The following is an 8,022-nucleotide window of genomic DNA, read 5'->3' on the forward strand; positions in this document are numbered from 1 at the left end:
AATATGATCCGGGCCGTGCAGAAGCGGTAGAATCAGATGAGGATATTAGATCCCTGGTTACCCGACAATGGAATCGAAAAACAGAAGGCAGCAATGTATTCAATAGGTCATCAAGTTTTAATGAGAGTTCCATTTTTAGGAGACATTCACCAGGTGACAACAGCAAAACAGGGCTGACATATGTCTGTGCTTGTGTCACTACTACCCCATTTGCATCAGCCTGATAAAATATTGATCAACCAATAGGACTAACTTCCACTTTAAGACATTTGACTCGGATAACACAAAGCTGTTAGGACCTCAATATACAGATTTAGCAAAATTGACATGTAAAGACATGTAAATCATCTAGGCCTATGTGAATAACATTTACTGCTGCTCATTATGGTACCAACATAATAATGCTGAGTTTAGACAGGCAGACCAACTCTTTTTTTTTCTCTAATAATTGGTCTTTTGTCCAATCACAATAGATTTTTCACATCAGATCCTTTTCAGAGCTGATCTGATTGGTCAACAGATTTGATTCGTGAAAGAAAATGACGGTCTGCCTGTTTGAACACAGACCAAGAGCTGTAACGTAATCTGGATCTGGGGACACTTGCCTATTTTTATCGAATTGGTCACCATTTATCACCTCTTTGCAAAAACAATAATAATAGATTCATAACTCTGGCATAGTCCGCTGCAAGAACAACGTCACAACAGGATAAGCCACATAGTCATAAGAAGGTCAAGATTATCTACACACAGTATAATAAGCAATTATACTATAGATTCTTATTGTTTTGAATGGTAAGCAATGCAATCTGAACAGAAAACCCCCCAGAAAAGTCAGTCAATATTATTGGGAAATATGGTAATCCAGGTCAGAAATAGCCTCTTAGACCCTGGGAAGGAGACTGCATAGTGGGTAGATAATTGCCCTTTTCTGATACTCACAGAGAAACCTTTATGATGCAGATTGTTGACCTTCTCAATTTATTGAAACAGTGGGTACGCAACATCAGTCCAGCAGCATGATCCATAGAAATGGCAATTTCTCATTCTGTGTCTCACCTACTCAAACCGTATTGAATGACAAATTATTTTTGTGATATTCAGCAATATCAATTCCCTCAAATTCTGCAGCAAATCACATGCATATAGCTTTTTAGCTATACTCTTATAGCCTATATACGCCTAAAGCTGCTTATATACATTCTTAGCTAAAGCCTCTCATAATACAAGTGAGTGTATGGGTTAATGGGACACTTGGTATTACCATTTAGCTGAGAGCATGTGGTTAACTCCAATTCACCTCATGTAGAGATCAATATCAGCAACAATGAAAGTACACTTGACTCCAGGGAGTCCATTAAGACATTACATACTGTACCTTTTTGAATATGAATAAAAGCTTGGGGTCACCATCAATAAACCCTACATGCAGGTTATCTCAACACAGATTTAAGCATAGTCCTGGATTTTTAGTCCAGGCTTAATCTGGACGAGATTTCATCTGTGTTTGGGAAACCAGCTCCATATGTAAAGCAATTTAACTCTGGAATCTCCCCATTCCTCTGCCTCATTTTCTACGGATTTACATTGAATTGACCTGGAATTACTGCAATTCATTCATTTAAATTAGCCCGTACAGACCAGGGGCCAGTTTTTCAAAAATGATCTACTAGGATTTCACCAATCGGATAGGATTAAATGTTAGAATTGGGTTTTCAAAACTGAAAAATGTGATTCTGATCATCTGGATAAGGGATAGGGATTGGGTCATCCAATCTCACCTTTAAATCAGGATTAAATGTTGTTTTTACATTTTTCAAAGCTCTACGGTAGTGATTAGGATAAAATACATACTGAGAAAGACACCAGTGATAATGCCTATGGAAGAGCAGAAAAGCAGACTTGTTAGCTGAAGATCAAGTTGTCATGCTCCAACAAAGAGACAAATCTGTGCATTCGCTTACTCCAAGCACACTTGAAAGATTCCCAAGTTGCGTTTTCAGATGATAATATGTATTTAGAATGAGGTGGTGATTTTTCAAAGCACTGAAAATCCAGATTGTAGGATGTTGATAGTGACATCTGGATCAGAATGATCCACAAGAGGTTGGTGGCACCTTATTTGGGGAGGATGGGCTCCTGGTAATGGCTGGAGCAGAATCAGTGAAATGGTATCAAACATGGTTTCAAGGGGTGCTGCAGCATCCTCTGCACCCTTACTTCCCTCAGCTACAGTGGGAGAAAAAATTATTTAGTCAGCCACCAATTGTGCAAGTTCTCCCACTTAAAAAGATGAGAGAGGCCTGTCCTTTTCATCATAGGTACACTTCAACTATGACAGACAAAATGAGGAAAAAAATCCAGAAAATCACATTGTAGGATTTTTAATAAATTTATTTGCAAATTATGGTGGAAAATAAGTATCTGGTCACCTACAAACAAGCAAGATTTCTGGCTCTCACAGACCTGTAACAACTTCTTTAAGAGGTTCCTCTGTGCTCAACTCATTACCTGTATTAATGGCACCTGTTTGAACTTGTTATCAGTATAAAAGAGACCTGTCCACAACCTCAAACAGTCACACTCCAAACTCCACTATGGCCAAGACCAAAGAGCTGTCAAAGGACACCAGAAACAACATTGTAGACCAGGCTGAGAAGACTGAATCTGCAAATCTGTTTGAAGAAATCAACTGTGGGAGCAATTATTAGGAAATGGAAGACTTACAAGACCACTGATGATCTGGGGCTCCACGCAAGATCTCACCCCGTGGGGTCAAAATGATCACAGGGGACCTAGTGGATGACCTGCAGAGAGCCGGGACCAAAGTAACAAAGCCTACCATCAGTAACACACTACGCCGCCAGGGACTCAAATCCTGCAGTGCCAGTACATGTCCAGGCCCATCTGAAGTTTGCTAGAGAGCATTTGGATGATCCAGAAGAAGATTGGGAGAATGTCATATGGTCAGATGAAACCAAAATAGAACATTTTGGTAAAAACTCAACGTGGAAGACAAAGAATGCTGAGTTGCATCAAAAGAACACCATACCTACTGTGAAGCATGGGGGTGGAAACATCATGCTTTGGGTCTGTTTTTCTGCAAAGGGACCAGGACGACTGATCCGTGTAAAGGAAAGAATGAATTGGGCCATGTATCGTGAGATTTTGAGTGAAAACCTCCTTCCATGAAGGATGAAACGTGGCTGGGTCTTTCAGCATGACAATCATCCCAAACACACCGCCCGGGCAACGAAGGAGTGTCTTCGTAAGAAACATTTCAAGGACCTGGAGTGGCCTAGCCAATCTCCAGATCTCAACCCCATAGAAAATCTTTGCAGGGAGTTGAAAGTCCGTGTTGCCCAGCAACAGCCCCAAAACTACACTGCTCTCGAGGAGATCTGCATGGAGCAATGGGCCAAAATACCAGCAACAGTGTGTGAAAACCTTGTGAACACTTACAGAAAACGTTTGACCTCTGTCATTGCCAACAAAGGGTATATAACAAAGTATTGAGATAAAATTTTGATTGACCAAATACTTATTTTCCACCATAATTTGCAAATAAATTCATTACAAATCCTACAATGTGATTTTCTGGATTTTTTCCCCTCATTTTGTCTGTCATAGTGTACCTATGATGAAAATTACAGGCCTCTCATCTTTTTACGTGGGAGAACTTGCACAATTGGTGGCTGACTAAATACTTTTTTGCCCCACTGTGTCTGTCATATGATGCTGCTGAGGGTAGGATGGCTCATAATAAATGGCTAAAATGGAATGGAAACCATGTGTATCATACCATTCCATTTTTTCTGTTCCAAACATTACTATGAGCCCGTTCTCCCCAATTAAGGTGCCACCGGCCTCCTGTGATGAGTGTGCAACTTCTGCAAGCGCTTATGCTCTACTGCTCTGTGCCACTACGCAAAAGTGGTGAAAATGCATGCAATGCTTTATTATTCAGTATGGAGACAAAGTGGAGTCGTAATTCAATGGCTCAGACAGGAGATGTATGTAGCAGGGATTCCAGACAATCATGGATTATAAAGCAAAAACAAGCCACGCCGTGGACACTGACATCTTCAAGGGAAACATAGTGCCACCACCGCCGACGTAAGACATTTAAGCGCATTAATTCTCGCAAGGCTGCCGGCCCTGATGGCATCCCTAGCCGCGTCCTAAGAGCATTCGTAGACCAGCTGGCTGGAGTGTTTACGGACATACTCAATCTCTCCCTATCCCAGTCTGTTGTTCCCACTTGCTTCAAGATGTCCACCATTGTTCCTGTAACCAAGAAAGCGAGAGGTAACTGAACTAAATGACTATCGCCCGTAGGACTCACTTCTGTCATCATGAAGTGCTTTGAGAGACTAGTCAAGGATCATATCACCTCCACCTTACCCAACATCCTAAACCCACTGCAATTTACATACCGCGCAAATAGATCCACGGATGACGCAATTCGCCATTACACTGCACACTGCCCAATGCCATCTGGACCTACACTACCGTTCAAAAGTTTCGGGTCACTTAGAAATGTCCTTGTTTTTGAAAGAAAAGCACATTTTTTGCAGACAAAAATGACATCAAATTGATCAGAAATACAGTGTAAACATTGTTAACGTTGTAAATGACTATTGTAGCTGGAAACAGCAGATTTTTACGGTATCCTTCCCCATAGGCCCATTATCCGCAACCATCACTCCTGTGTTCTAATAGCACGTAGTGTTAGCTAATCCAAGTTTATCATTTTAAAAGGCTAATTGATCATTAGTAAACCCTTTCGCAATTATGTTAGCACAGCTGAAAACTGTTGTCATGATTAAAGAAGAAATAAAACTGGCCTTCTTTAAACTAGTTGAGTATCTGGAGCATCAGCATTTGTGGGTTCGATTACAGGCTCAAACTGTCCAGAAACAAATAACTTTGTTCTGAAACTCATCAGTCCATTCTTGTTCTGAGAAATTAAGGCTATTGCATGCGAGAAATTGCCAAGAAACTGAAGATACAATGCTGTGTACTACTCCCTTCACAGAATAGCGCAAACTGTCCCAAAACATAATAGAAAGAAGAGTGGGAGGCCCCGGTGCACAACTGAGCAAGAGGACAAGTGAATTAGTGTCTAGTTTGAGAAAGACGCCTCACAAGTCCTCAACTGGCACATTCATTAAATAGTACCCACAAGACATCAGTCTCAACGTCAACAGTGAAGAGGAGACTCTGGGATGCTGGCATTCTAGGCAGAGTTCCTCTGTCCGATGTCTGTGTTCTTTTGCCCAACTTAAGCTTTTATTTTTATTGGCCAGTCTAAGATATGGCTTTTTCATTGCAACTGTGCCTAGAAGGCCAGCATCCCGGAGTCGCCTCTTCATTGTTGACGTTGAGACTGGTGTTTTGCGAGTACTATTTAATGAAGCTGCCATTGGAGGGCTTGTGAGGCGTCTGGTGGAGTGCTCCAGAGATGGTTGCCCTTCTGGAAGGTTCTTCCATCTCCACAGAGGAACTCTGGAGCTCTGTCAGAGTGACCATCAGGTTCTTGGTCATTTCCATGACCAAGGCCGTTCACCCCAGATTGCTCAGTTTGACTGGATGGCCAACTCTAGGAAAAGTCTTGGTTGTTCCGAACTTCATCCATTTAAGAATGATGGAGGCCACTGTGTTTTTGGGGACCTTCAACGCTGAATACATTTTTTGGTATCCTTCCCCAGGTCTGTCCCTCGACATAATCCTGTCTCGGAGGTCTACGGACAATTCCCTCGACCTCATGGCTTGGTTTTTGTTCTGACATGCACTGTCAACTGTGGGGCCTTTTTATATGGACAGGTGTGTGCCTTTCTAAATAATTTCCAATCAATTGAATTGACCACAGATGGGCTCCAATCAAGTTGTAGAAACATCAATGATAAGCAATGGAAACAGGATGCACCTGAGCTCTGAAAAACTTATGTAAATAAGATATTTCCATTTTTTATACATTTGCAAAAATTACAAATAAACAGTTTTTACTTAGTCAATATGGGGTATTGTGTGAAGATGAGGAAAATGATTTAATCAATTTTAAAATAAGCTGTAACGTAACAAAATGTGAGAAAAAAAAGAAAAGTGGTCTGAATACATTCCGAATGCTCTGTACAGTCGTGGCGAAAGGTTTTCAGAATGACACAAATAATTAATTTTAAAAGTCTGCTGCCTCAGTTTGTATGATGGAAATTTGCATATACTCCAGAATGTTATGGAGAGTGATCAGATGAATTGCAATTAATTGCAAAGTCCCTCTTTGCCATCCAAATGAATTGAATCCCCCCAAAAACATTCCCACTGTATTTCAGCCCTGCCACAAAAGGACCAGCTGACAACATGTCAGTGATTCTCTCGTTAACACAGGTGTGAGTGTTGATGAGGACAAGGCTGGAGATCACTCTGTCATGCTGATTGAGTTCGAATAACTAGCTTCAAAAGGAGGGTGGTGCTTGGAATCATTGTTCTTCCTCTGTCAACCATGATTACCTGCAAGGAAACATGTGCTGTCATCATTGCTTTGCACAAAAAGGGCTTCACAGGCAAGGATATTACTGCCAGTAAGATTGCACCTAAATCAACCATTTATCGGATCATCAAGAACTTCAAGGAGAGCGGTTCAATTGTTGTGAAGAAGGCTTCGGGGTGCCCAAGAAAGTCCAGCAAGCGCCAGGACCGTCTCCTAAAGTTGATTCAACTGCGGGATTGGGGCACCACCATTACAGAGCTTGCTCAGGAATGGCAGCAGGCAGATGTGAGTGCATCTGCACGCACAATGTGGCAAAGACTTTTGGAGGATGGCCTGGTGTCAAGAAGGGCAGCAAAGCCTCCACTCAGACTTATATTCTGCAAAAGGTACAGGGATTGGACTGCTGAGGACTGAGGTAAAGTCATTTTCTCTGATGAATCCCCTTTCCGATTGTTTGGAGGATCCGGAAAAAAAGCTTGACAAATTCTGACAAACTCCAAGCATTGATTATGCAAGAATGGGCTGCCATCAGTCAGAATGTGGCTGAGGACCTTGATGATCTTCTTGGCCTTGCTGTGACACCAGGTGCTATAGATGTCTTGGAGGGCAGGCAGTGTACCCCAGGTGATGCTTTGGGCAGGCCGCACCACCCTCTGGAGAGCCCTGCGGTTGCAGATGGTGCAGTTGCCGTACCAAGCGGTGATACAGCCAAACAGGACTCTCTCAATGGAGCATCTGTAGAAGTTTGTGAGGGTCTTACGGGCCAAGTGGAATTTTTTCAGTCTCCTGAAGTCGCTTTTGCGCCTTCTTCACCATACTGTCTATATGGGTGGACCATTTTAGATTGTCAAATTGTGTACGCCAAGGAACTTTAAGCTTTTCACCTTCTCCGCTGATGTGTGATGCTCCCCATCAGGCCTTTATGGTAGAGTGGCCAGATGGAAGGCACATGACAGCCCACTTGGAGTTTGCCAAAAGGCACCTAAAGGACTCTCAGATCATGAGAAACAAGATTCTCTGGTCTGATGAAACCAAGATTGAACTCTTTGGCCCGAATGCCAAGCATCACATCTGGAAAAAACCTAGCACCATCCCTACGGTGAAGCATGGTGGTGGCAGCATCATGCTGTGGGGGATGTTTTTCAGCGACAGTGAGACTAGTCAGAATCAAGGCAAAGATGAACGGCGCAAAGTACAGAGAGATCCTTTATGAAATCCTGCTGCAGAGCACTCAGACTGGGGCGAAGGTTCACCTTCCAACAGGAAGACCACCCTAAACACACAGCCAAGACAATGCAGGAGTGGCTTCAGGAGTCCTTGAGTTGCCCAACCAGAGCACAATCAAACATCTCTGGAGAGACCTGAAAATAGCTGTGCAGCGACGTTACCCATCAAACCTGACAGAGCTTGAGAGGATCTGCAGAGAAGAATGGGAGAAACTCACCAAATACAGTGGTGCCAAGCTTGTAGCGTCATACTCAAAAAGACTAAGAGGCTGTAATCACTGCCAAAGGTGCTTCAAGTACTGAGTA

This window comes from Oncorhynchus masou, chromosome 31, assembly GCF_036934945.1.
Source record: "Oncorhynchus masou masou isolate Uvic2021 chromosome 31, UVic_Omas_1.1, whole genome shotgun sequence".
Lineage (NCBI taxonomy): Eukaryota > Metazoa > Chordata > Actinopteri > Salmoniformes > Salmonidae > Oncorhynchus > Oncorhynchus masou.